Source organism: Salvia hispanica, chromosome 4 (genome assembly GCF_023119035.1).
Source record: "Salvia hispanica cultivar TCC Black 2014 chromosome 4, UniMelb_Shisp_WGS_1.0, whole genome shotgun sequence".
Taxonomy (NCBI): Eukaryota; Viridiplantae; Streptophyta; class Magnoliopsida; order Lamiales; family Lamiaceae; genus Salvia; species Salvia hispanica.
Genome location: NC_062968.1, coordinates 23,206,461 through 23,220,170, shown reverse-complemented (window position 1 = coordinate 23,220,170; position 13,710 = coordinate 23,206,461).

Sequence of the window (13,710 nt, the reverse complement as noted above, 5' to 3'; positions counted from 1 at the left end):
TGATCAAAAAATTTGGTTTAAGTTTTGGTTAATGGTGCAATTTTTTAAAATACTAGTAGTTAATTATAGTGTAGTTTTTGCATTTTTCTCAATTATTTCATCATGGAAAAAGGTCTGAGAATCCCATAATGAATCACAGCACACACAATTATACATCTAATACAGACCCAATTCGATTCAAGGGCCCTGTTATCCATTGATTCAGCCCGAAATCATTCATTTTCAGGCCCATTTGGATTGTTATGTTGGTTGGAGAAAGAAATCAAACTATTATGTGTACTCAAAATTATTTCATGTTATTAGTTCGGCAAAGTAGGATTAGACAAAAAATATTAAGGTGAGTCAATTAAGCTTAAATGGTTGATTTTTGGGCTTGTATCAAGAGCCTAATAACCCGGTAAAATTAGAGGGTTAGGTTGTAGTTTTGCAACTCCAATATAGAAATGGATTATTAAGGCCCGTTCGAATGGGTTGAGCAGGCTGGCTCGGTCGGGTTGTGAGTCAGCTCGACGGGTTGCACTTTCCAATCAAAATTTTATTATTACCTTATTCATTTGTTTGAAGGGCACTATTTTATAGAAATTTTAGTACATGTTCATAATTTGGCTTCGGTCTTATATATAAATGTATAATTATCGGATAACTAACCTACTTTGCTCTCATGAAAAAATTAAAATGATTATTGAATGCATTTTCAAGTTTCAGCTATGCAACTATAAAATTATAATTTGGGGAAGAAATATGAACATTATTTTATACTTCAAAGTTCAAATCAAACGCATCAATACAATCACGATATATATGATTATACTCCATTTGTTACGTTATTGAGATACAGTGATACGAGCATATTCCTAATATCCCCATATATTTATTAATTAGTATAGTGATTTTCCATATTTCTTTTATATAATTAGAATATTTATTTCTTGATCATTAAGTTAGGTTATTCCTAGTATAAATAGGAGCCTTTGTTATCTTTTGAATTATTCATTGAAGAAATATAATTTATCTTTTATCATCTTTTACTTTTCTCTGCAATTTATTTTATCAAAAACCTTAGTTGAACGATAGTTGGCTGCTCGACGGGAATCTTCCCGGGAACGAACCAATATCTTCTCTGCGATCTCTCGCAGTTATCTCCCGATATCATCTGGTGCTTTCATCAGATCTCTTCCTCCGTATTTACGCCATCATGTCATTCACCTACACCAACTACCACCATCACCAATTCGACAGACGGTTCTCCTTGCCACTGCGCATGCCGAGCCCCACATCGTGTTGGTACCCCCAGAGACAAGACCTGCGACAAGACGTGCAACTTGGGTACTCCTATCCAGATCCGGAGTACACACTGCCCCTGCAAATCGCCCAGCCACACCCGCCAATGTGCTGGGACAATCCATGGCAGCCGCCCCAGCAATACCAGCAGCCGCCGCAGACCTACCAGCATCCACTCCAACCCTCTTCGGTGTCCTATCCGTGCCCGAAGCTGACCCACCCGACGGGCCCCAGATGTACACCCTTGCACAGTCGCCTAACCAGACCTTCCAGCCGCCATCGCCTCCATACCAACCGTCTTACAACAGTGTCACGGAGCCCCTCGGCTTGCCATGTGACCCGGTGATGCCGAATTCGGAACCGAACCTACCAATGACAGCCTTGGTTTCACAGCTCGAGCGCCTAACTGCAATTGTAAAAGACCTGGAGTCTCAGATGTATGCAAACGAACGCTGCTTGGGCGATCCTCACGTCGCAGCGAGTCCGACGGTCCATTGCCGCACAGCCGCCCCGCTGCCTGCGGCAGCTGCTGTCCTGCCCTTAAATCTGCCCCCACCAGCTCCTCCGTGCAGCTCCGAACATCAATGGAGATGAGGGCGAATTGTTAGACGATGACCCGCCCCCACTAGCCGTGATCTCCCAGCCCGGTGGCCCCAATACCAGTCCAACATTGGTCCCTCATGTTGTACTTGTTGTTGTCCCCAGTTTAATAAACATGGAGATTTCAGAGAGTGTGGAACGCGACTGCTCTAGTTCTTCTTCCGGCAAGAGAATAGCTATGGAGGAATTTCACAATTCGGATGATATAAGTTTTAATGATGGAGTAAATCCAAATCATGGTGAGGATGCGTCTTTCAATTCATTTTGTTATTCAGCGCTCGACGCCGATGCTAGGTTAATCCCTCCTCGCACTAATCAGTTTGGTAGCCTGGAATGGAGGACATAGAGCGCGATCCAATAATACTTGCGCGCGAGTATGCGCAATCGATGAACCTTACTGAAGCGAAAGTCAATCTGATAGCGACCATTGCTAAATTTGAGATGCTGCGGATCGCCACGTCGACAATCTCTAACCTGATCCTGATCCACCGTACGACCTTCATGAGTATGACTTGACGGAATTGGCCTTGTTTTCGAGGGAGGATTTTGTAGTTAATGTGCAGCAGAAAAAGTTTAATTATGCTTTTTGTTTAGAGTGTCATTAGTAGGTTGGCTGATTATGACACTAGTCATTAATTCTCTAGCATGTGTTTTTATTTCCTAGAAAAGGTGTCTCGTATTCCATCTTTAATTAGTAGAGATGGAGAGTCTTTTGTAAGTTGAACCATTTTTCAAATCTATCCAAATATCAAATTTTCTCTCTGAAAACTCACCTCCATAACAACTCCTAAAACAGAGACTATACAACCATTATCTCAATCAAAACCAAAGAGAAATTCTAGTGCCAACGATCCAACAGTTTGGCATCAGAGCCTAGTTAAAATACTAGGATTTCTCCAACAAAAAAAGCCTCAAGAAGGTGAAAGGAAGAGCAATAGTTGCTGTCAAGTTTCAGCAGAGTATCTCATACAAAATGGAGAACTCACAACATGTTTCTCTACCAATCTTTGCCGGAGAGAACTTTGAGTTTTGGTGCAAGAAGATGAAGACACTACTTGCCTCATTGGACTTGTGGGAGCTCGTCGATGAAGGCTACGACGACGAAGCAAACGAGAATCCTACGGCGGCTCAAATAAAGGAGTTAAAGAAGACGAAGCAAAGAGATGCTGCAGCTTTGTCAAAGATCCAACAAGCCGTCGCCGATTCGATTTTCCCTCGAATCATGGGAGCTGAAAAATCAAAGGAGGCATGGGAGATTCTTCAAAAAGAATTTGGAGGAGATGAAAAGGTTAGAGCGATTAAACTCCAAACTCTACGAAGAGATTTTGAGAATACAAAAATGAAAGACAATGAAACCTTAAATCAGTTTCATTCAAGTTTTATTGAGCTCACAAATCAAATGAGAGTGTATGGTGAAGAGCTTTCAGATCAGAGAATGATAGAAAAGATTTTGATATGTCTTCCAAAAAGGTTTAATGCTATAGTTGCTGTTATTGAGCAAACTAAAGACATTTCTCAAATGAGCATTCATGAGTTGATGGGTTCTTTGAAATCATATGAAGAAAGGCTGTTAAGGCAATCGGAAAAGCCGATTGAGAGTGCATTTCAATCAAAACTGCATTTGAATGTTAAAAGTGTTGGTGAATCTTCGTTTAGTGGTGGCCAACAAAATCGTAGTGGAACCTATGGTCGTGGAAGAGGTCAAGAGAAAACCAAACATGGTGGTAGAGGTTTTCACAAAGCTGAAAATGGGAAGAAGTGTACTCACTGTGGAAAGAGTAACCATGAGTACAAGGATTGTTGGTTCAAGGACAAGCCGAAATGCCACAAATGTAGTCGGTTTGGTCATCTTCAAAAGGATTGCTACGCCAACAATCAACCACAACAGCAGCAGCATGCAAATTTTTTGGAAGAAAAGCAGAGTGAAGAATATATGTTTTATGCTTCACAAAGCAAAAAACAAAAAGATGAAGATGTGTGGTACATTGACAGTGGCTGTAGTAACCACATGACAGGTGATGAGTCCATCTTTGTGAGCATTGATACATCTGTAAATTCTCAAGTTAAGATGGGAAATGGTGCTCTTGTCAAAGCCCAGGGAAAAGGGACGATAAGTGTTGCCACGAAGAAAGGGATGAAGCGCATAAGTGATGTGCTACTTGTACCAGATTTGAGGCAGAATTTGTTGAGTGTAGGACAACTTATTGAACATGGATACACTGTCCATTTCGAAGGAAATTCATGTGTCATACTAGATAAAGAGGGGGCGAAACAAATTGTGGCAAAAATTCAAATGGAGAAGAGTCGCAGCTTTCCTCTCACATTCAAGTATGCTGAAAATATGGCAATGAAAGCTCAAGTAATGGATGAATCATGGTTATGGCATTTGAGACTTGGCCACTTGAACTTCAATAGTCTCAAGCTACTACACAACAAAAATATGGTCCATGGTCTGCCAAAAATTGGAGAAACACAGCAGCATGTCTGTGAAGGATGCGCACTTGGAAAGCATCACCGACTACCGTTTCCAAAAGGAGTTGCTTGGAGAGCAAAGGAACCTCTAGAGCTTGTACACACCGATGTGTGCGGACCAATGTCGATAAATTCTAATGGTGGAAACAGGTACTTCATTCTCTTCATTGATGATTTTACTCGTATGACGTGGGTTTACTTCTTGAAGCAAAAATCCGAAGTGTTTGAAGTCTTTCGGAAATTCAAGCTCTTTGTGGAGAATCAAAGTGGTCGTACCATCAAAGTGCTAAGAAGTGACAACGGAAAGGAGTACACTTCAAATCAATTCACCAAGTATTGTGAAGAAGAAGGCATTGGAAGACAACTAAGTGTTGGATACACACCACAACAAAATGGTGTATCCGAACGCAAGAATAGGACGGTGATGGAGATGGCAAAATCAATGATACATGCCAAAGGATTGCTTAAAAGTTTTTGGGCAGATGCCGTTCATACAGCAGTATACTTGCTGAATCGATGTCCAACAAAAGCTGTGATGGATAGAACTCCAACTGAAGCATGGAGTGGAAGAAAGCCATCAGTGAAGCATTTGAGAGTTTTTGGGTCAGTTTGCTATGCCCAAATTCCAAAAGAAAAAAGGCAAAAGCTTGATGAAACAAGTGTGAAATGTATACTTGTTGGCTATAGCAACATGTCCAAAGGCTATAGACTTTACAACTTGAAGACAAGAAGTGTTATCACAAGTCGAGATGTGATATTCGACGAAAATGCAAGTTGGAATTGGGAAGTAAATAAAGTGCAAAAGAGTGGATCAGTCATTGATGAAACACAGCAAGCTCCAACTGTTGAAGATGAGGGAGATGGTGATGAAGGTGCAGATTTTTCATCCCCAAATGATTCAAGCTCTAACTCGGATCCAAGTTCGTCCACATCATCATCAAGTCCTGCTCCTAGAATGAAAAGCTTGCAAGATGTCTATGAGAGATGCAATGTTTGCCTCATAGAACCTGAAAATTTTGATGAAGCAATGGAGCAAGAAGCTTGGAGAAAAGCTATGCAAGAAGAAATTGATGTGATCGAAAAGAACAAGACATGGGAGTTGGTCGAACGCCCACAAAAAAAGAAATCATTGGAGTAAAATGGGTCTACAAAGTTAAAGTAAATGAAGATGGATCATTTCAAAGAAACAAGGCAAGACTTGTAGCAAAAGGCTACACACAACAGCCCGGAATTGACTACGACGCTTTTGTAAGTTGAACCATTTTTCAAATCTATCCAAATATCAAATTCTCTCTGAAAACTCACCTCCATAACAACTCCTAAAACAGAGACTATACAACCATTATCTCAATCAAAACCAAAGAGAAATTCTAGTGCCAACGATCCAACAGATTTATTAACTGATGATGTTAAAGACTTCAGCCTTGATATTTCGGTGGAAATCTCGGGAGTTACTGATGTTGAAGATTCCAAGATCAACAAGGAGGAGCATGGTGACCTTCGGGAGGATGCTGCTGATGACCTACCTGGGGTGGATATCTCCAAAATTGAATTGGGTAACTTCATTGGCTCAGACGAGCAGATAGACGTTGATGTTTTTGATACAGCAAGTGACTATGACAAATTGAGGAAGTCTATCTTAGATTTCCAGACTTTCAGGAAGCTATTTTCATATTTGAAATTAATTTTCTGCTGTTATGCCACTTCATGGTGTTGCTGGAGCTTATGATAAACGTATATTTGTGGAAGAGCTGGGTGCAAAGGAAAGCTCCTTTCTTAATTGTGCTCCCAAAGAAGATTTTGGCAAAAGACATCTGATATATGCAAGGGAACTAGTGGCTCGTGTGGGGTTGAGCAAGTCAGACAACAATCCGGACCTGCCAGAGTTTGGCGCGGCAGCAGATGGAGATGTTGACCACAATATGGATTTCGGAAAAGGGTTCTTTGTCGCCCCATCTGATTTTGTTGCTATTATAGTTGCATATGTTGTTCATGCTATATCCTATTTTCCCGGTGGACTTAAAGGAGTTGCACAGAGCATGCCCACATCAGTTGCTCTTGATGTCGTAGCTAAGAACACGAATCTGATATTTTTTGAGATTCCAACTGGATGGAAATTCTTTGGCATGACTACATACTGGGAGCCGGAACTTGCTCTTGCTCTTAGAATATCAATGGATGAGGAGATAGTTTTAGAGGCTTCAATTAAGCAAAACCGTCAAGAGTCTGCTCTTAAGTTATTAGATCTGCTCTTATGTGATGATATGGTGTCTGAGGATGATGACTCTGATGAATGTAATGAGTGCAACAAAGGGACTCCTAAGAAGGCAAAGGAAAATGGTAATGAGGAGATTTTGTTGCATAGATCAGGCAAAGAATCAATTATGAAGAATAAGAACAAGAATCAGGATAAAGATGGGGTAGCTGGAAGGAAAGTTGCAGATGCACAAGAGAAGGTGATAGAAGGTGGTGGCATCGTGATGAATGGGAGGACTAGAACCATTTCTTCTCTTATATACACATTTTTGAAGATGATGTGCAGGACTATGACAGTTTCTCCAACAAATGTGGCCATTTTGGGAGTGTTTAAGGGGTTGATGAGTTGCCTAAGTGAGAAATTCGAGCACACGAAATATGGATTTGGAGATGTAATTTTACTGGGTCATGGTCAGAGAATGAAGATTGATGAGCGTAATGAGTTTTATGATGTGTTTCTTGATAGCCGAATTTCGGAGCCGAGATGCCTCATTGCTCATTGGTTTCCACCTTGAGGACAAGGTGAATTTTAACCGTGGGGAAGTTGATACGTGCATATTCCTAATATCCCCATATCTTTATTAATTAGTATAGTGATTTTCCATATCTTTCTTTTATATAATTAGAATATTTATTTCTTGATCATTAAGTTAGGTTATTCCTAGTATAAATAGGAGCCTCTGTATCTTTTGAATTATTCATTGAAGAAATATAATTTATCTTTTATCGTCTTTTACTTTTCTCTGCAATTTACTTTATCAAAAACTTAGTTGAACGATAGTTGGCTGCTCGACGGGAATCTTCCCGCGAACGAACCAATATCTTCTCTGCGATCTCTCGCAGTTATCTCCCGATACGAGTTTACTCGTATCATACAGTGGCGGAGCCAGACTTAACGATGGGGGGTCCAAACATTTATTCCCTCCGTCCGGAAAAAATAGGCTCATTTGTAGACTACACGAGTTTTAAAGAAAACTTGGTAAAATAACTCTAAAATGAATAAGAGAAAAATCACTAACAATTACTACTATTTTAAAAAATTTAAAAATAAAGCCACAAATGAACTAAACATACCTTTAAAATCAATTTTACTAATATTATTATATTATTTATACTGTTGTAGGGTTAAATAATTATCTATAAAAATCTAAAAAATCATAATATGAATTCAAAGCATTAGTGAATAAAAAATGAACCAACCTGCGACACCAAGACTCGATCCTGGTATCTCGTGAATGAACAGCTCATTCTCACACCAACTAGACTAGCTAATGATACTGTAAATCCCGCATATATACATTATATATGGTAAATGTTCAAACGGCTGGGGCCCAAGGGCCCCCTGGTTCCCACCGTGGCTCCGCCACTGTTGAAATATAATATGGGATAAACCTAAAATGCTCATATAAATGGAGTGAGATGAATAATCTCGAGGCACATTATAGTTTTAATACTAAAGAGACGGATCGAAATATAATATACGGGCCAAAAAAATTTAAATAAAAGATGATCAAACAAAAGATAATACTAATAAACATGATCTCTAGGCACGAGGGCTATGGTAAGACAATTAAATTAGTAAAATATTTTAAATATGATCAATCATGAAATTACACATCTTTGCCTATTACATCATACCAAGAAGATCTATTTTTGATAAGTAACAACACAATACTAGACATACAGTGTAAACATTAGTAGAAATTATTCATTCTTGGTTTTCACATTTATATTAATATGAACTATATATAATTGATTATCCATTTTTGAACAATGCATTTTAAGGTAGCATAGAAAAGTAAATCAAGGGGCATAGCCACCATGACCACCACCTTCGCCACCACCGGCATGTCCCCCACCAGCAGACGCACTCCGCCGCCACCACCATCTCCCAGCACCTATATAAGTAGTGTTAAGTTAGCCGTAGGAATTGGGCTGGGATTGATAATTTCGAAATACTACATTGTAATTTTAGTAGATGGGCCATGATATATATTTACGGGTCAAATTTTTAAGATATTCAATGAAACAAGAAAATAATAGTAATATGGTGGGTAGAATTAAAATACATCCAAATTTGTTTCAAAATTAAGGCCAAGTCGTAGATATAAAAATTATTGCTCAGTTTTCCGGCACAATCTCTAATGCAGATTAACAATTTGAGTATTAAACATTGCAATCAATTTCTTCAATAGAAATTAAATTTGAAATGAGCTTGACGTGTTCTTTGAATCGGATAATAGAGCTCGACTTTTAATTGATTCCGTGCTTATAAATCCAGTTTGTTTATATCGTAGATTGTGTTTATGGCATTGATTGAAAGTGCTATTCATTTCAAATAATTACACAATGCTACCATGTTACTTTACAGATCCCCGTTGTCCGTTGATATTACAATTCAAATTCATATTTATGACTTATGAGATATGAGCATTGAGCAACACGAAGAACATCAGAGCAGTTACATGTTACTTTTACAGATCATTATTGATTCCCCACCTACTAAAATAATGCAAATCTTGGATAGATTCAAGGCCAAGTACAGCCATCTTAATAAAATTATACCCAATTACACAATACTATATTACTATCAAATGCAGATAACAGTTTTATCTTATTTGCTCAAGCCTCAAGGTCAACAATCATCTTGTTTTTGTGCTATTGCAATTTGCAACAAGCTTTGCTTCCTTTGTTTTTCAAGAAAGAAGAGATCTGAAAAATGGCTTACAATCTTCAACCTCTCATTGCCATTCTTGAAGGTATCCTTGATCCTGACCAATCACGATGGATTGTCGATGAAAACAATCCACAGCTCCAATCCCTCCTCGACAAAGCTACTTCTCTTCAGCAGCTCCTTGACAAATCTTCACTCACACAACTAGACAGCCAAATAAGAGAAGTAGCACACCAAGCTGAAGACATCCTTGAATCCCTAGCACACCAATGCATAAAATTAGCCTTATCAATATGTGTTGCGATAGTTTCCCAACTGAAATATTTGAACTTGTCAACCTACGCTTCTTAGGTTTCAGGTTCTATTCAGTTTCCTCAAAAGCATTCCAAATATTAAAAACTTGTCCGTTTATGATTACGTAGAAACTGCATCGACCGCAATGGATCTTAGCCAACTTCACAAGCTAGAAAGTTTAAGATGCAGGTTTATCGGAAGTATATTGATAGGGTTTAAGTTCCCTATCGAGAGGTTTGTAGAGCACACGAAGATTTAACGGAGCAAAAGAGATAATCCCTAGTTGAAGTTCTAGGGTTTTGGAACAAGAATGAGAAAAGAAGTATTTTATTTCTTAATTCTCAATGATTTAATTATCTATGGGATTCTAGTATTTATAGAATCCTCAACCCTAGACGGTTCGACCTTCCTAGTTCGTCTCGGGAAAGAACCGACAAGAAAACCCGAAGATATCCTAACCTAAACCCAACGATATCTTGCAAGGCAAGATATCAAAAAGATTACAAAATATTACGTGAATTAAATAAACAAAAATAAGTCTAACTATGGAAATTGAAATAAACTAAAGATACGCAAGGATTTGCATGGATCTTCACTTCTTTGGGCGTGAATGGGTCGTGATTGGGGCAAGCTCGGCGCGGTCGGGCTGCTCATTCATCGCCAGGTTTGCTGTAGGGTTCAAGTCCCTATCAACTCCCCCCTCCATAGCAATAGCCTTGTCCTCAAGGCTAAGGGACAGAAAAGGACGCAACATCTCCGACTTCGACTTCCATGAAAGTGTCGTTGGAGCAGTTGACCATTGTATCATCCAATGGCATTGTGGAATACCATCTACCAAAACTGCCGGGGCCTTTGCTACGATAATCGGTGTATCCCCGGGTTGGTGTGAGTTCTCTGATTCGGAAAGAAAGAGCCTAATGGAAGCTACTACAGCAAATTTGGCATCAACTCCTCCAGATTTGCAGCCTTTGGAGAGAAATCCATCGAGCTCTTCGCAATCTTTGACACCACTATAGTCACAATCTTCACCACCACTTATGTAAACATAGGCAACTAGAACCACACATGCCATATTATTTTCTGCCTTCTCGAAGATGAACACCATTTTTTCAGTATTAACACATTCATGGAAATATCCTCTTTGTAGAAATCCACTATCACCGTCCAAGCATCCCCCAGCTTCATGTCTCTCAGCACTCAAATTCACAACTCCATCAGCAACTATATTTCTTTCACTAGTCAAGCTTTGACCTTTATCAGCTTCACCGGCTCCATTTTCCCCACCCAAACTCACATTTTGACACCATTCTGTAGAGTCAGGGACGAAGGAATTAGTAGTCTTTAGGCGTAAGTAATCTCCATCAGCCTCTGATCCGTTTCCTTCTTTACCAAGAGGCAAAACAGTTGTATCACCCTGTCCAATCTCAAAAGTAGATAGTAATTGTGATGCCACTAAAGAAGCAAATCCAATTGATAATTGGAGAGTTAGGATGAAATCTATATGCCAGACAGTGCCGTGCGGAGCATAGAGGAGAATATAAGCCATCTGCTCGAAAATGTCAGCACCATCTATTGCTGAAACTCGAGAATCATCATATATGTACCATTCAGTGGAGTTCAAGTGAATGAATCTATAGAAATGACTAGCCTTCGATGTATCCCCTTTGTGCACTACAATAGAATAGAGCTCGGAGTTAAAATGCCACGCGAGAACAAAAAAAAGGGCGTTGTGGCGATACAGCCGTTTCATGTTCTCCCCCTGTTGCTTCGTCATCCAAGCCATAAACTGATCCAGCAATATTTCCATCTCAACAATCATCGGATACAGGGGCGGAACTGACAAAATGTCAACAAGAGTGGGGAACTCCAGCCTGAGATGTAGCGCACTCAGAGCACTGCTACCATCACTTTTGAAAATCACACTTTCTATGGGATTATCACCCAAGGAACGAGGGGTGACCATACTCCCACCTGTGCTAAGGCATTCACCCGAACGTGTCACATCGTTGCGCGGAGGGATCGAGCGGGCATCAGAGGCAAGTGCTTGTGTATGAGTGAACACGCCTCGAATTCCAACATAATATAGTAAGCAGATTCAATGGAAAACGAAGCATTATCACCATCACTTGGTGCCCCCAATGATGGGAGCTTGTTGCCTGGGGAAAAAATTTTAAACATGAGATTATTGATCGGACTATTGGGCTTTTAACCATCTCCGTCTGCAATTATCTGGAGTATAAGAGTGATTAAAGTACCTCTGGATCTTGTGAATCCAATTAGAAGCATCCTCACCTGTGAAACGAGGCGGCTCCATGCGGTGGCGGAGAATGGACTCCCGATCGATGGTCGTCGGGGCGGTAGTCCGAGACGGCGGTGGTCTCCACACATGCTTCGCCGTCGGCGTCTCCGTAACCAGGGGGTCTGGCGGTTCTTTATGTTTATCTGCTGTGGTGTTTCTGCCAGAAGCTAGGATTTCTAGCTTCCTAAACCTTGAATCAGAACCAAAAAACGTTGGCGAGGGAGGCGGCTTTGAAACCATTGAACCTGGTGCCATGGCTACCGTGTGTTGAGGGAGAAGAGTAGTCAATGGAAGCACCAATTGATAGGGTTTAAGTTCCCTATCGAGAGGTTTGTAGAGCACACGAAGATTTAACGGAGCAAAAGAGATAATCCCTAGTTGAAGTTCTAGGGTTTTGGAACAAGAATGAGAAAAGAAGTATTTTATTTCTTAATTCTCAATGATTTAATTATCTATGGGATTCTAGTATTTATAGAATCCTCAACCCTAGACGGTTCGACCTTCCTAGTTCGTCTCGGGAAAGAACCGACAAGAAAACCCGAGGATATCCTAACCTAAACCCAACGATATCTTGCAAGGCAAGATATCAAAAAGATTACAAAATATTACGTGAATTAAATAAAGAAAAATAAGTCTAACTATGGAAATTGAAATAAACTAAAGATACGCAAGGATTTGCATGGATCTTCACTTCTTTGGGCGTGAATGGGTCGTGATTGGGGCAAGCTCGGCGCGGTCGGGCTGCTCATTCATCGCCAGGTTTGCTGTAGGGTTCAAGTCCCTATCATATATCCTCTCCAGATGGTTTCGGTTGTCGTTTCAGAGTGATATTTCCTTGTAATATTAGAAAAGTAGTTCTGGATGGATGTGGAATGATTTTGGGAGCGTGGAGGACTCTGTGTGCACTACATAAGCTGGAAGTGCTCACAATGATTGACTGCAGTTTTAAAAGCGAGGAGGAGACATGTGATGAAGAGCGGGAGGCAACGGATGGGGATGAGTTTGAAAGCGAGGAGGAGACATGTGATGAAGAGTGGGAGTTAGCAGATGGAGATGTGTTCCACTCACTGCAGTTTCTAAATCTTCTAAGTTTGAATCTTGGGCGTTGGATAGCCGATGAGACCAATTTCCCTAGACTCCGCCACCTCTCTGTAATTGACTGCAAGAAACTAGAGGAAATCCCAAGCAGCATTGGAGAAATCCCAACACTCCAATTAATTGAGTTAAGATATTGCAGCGAATCTGCAGAGGCCTCAGCGGAAAGGATTGTGAAAGAGCAGCAATCTGACTATGACAACTACGATCTCAAACTCAGTATCGTAAAGAAGCCTGAGATCGAAAGGTAACTGACCATTTCTTTAGCTTGAATATTTTGAATGTTAAGCTGTATGCATTGTGTCGTTCCTGAAATCCACATTAAAACTTGTATAGTTCCTGAATTCTTTATTTTTCATGGGCCAGATGAGTATTATTTATTGCAATATTAACTAGTAAAATATGAAGCATTATTATAAATTTAAATTAAGTGAACATTTAGAAATTTACAGTCAGTTTAGCCTAAAAAGTGGATATTTTAAATTTTTATTATTAATAGATAGTACTTCTAATTTAAGTTTTAAAATTTAAACCTCGCCTATTATGGTTTAATCGATTGTGTTTGCCCTATAAATATGTTACCCATTAATCCTAATGTTGATGTTAATATTATGCCGTGTTAATGTGTGTTGTTAATCTGTGATATTAATGCCCTATTGGTGCTATTTCCAATGTTAATGCTAATGCTCTGTAAATGTTAATGCTTATATTGGTGTGATGTTAGTGCCCTGTCAATGCT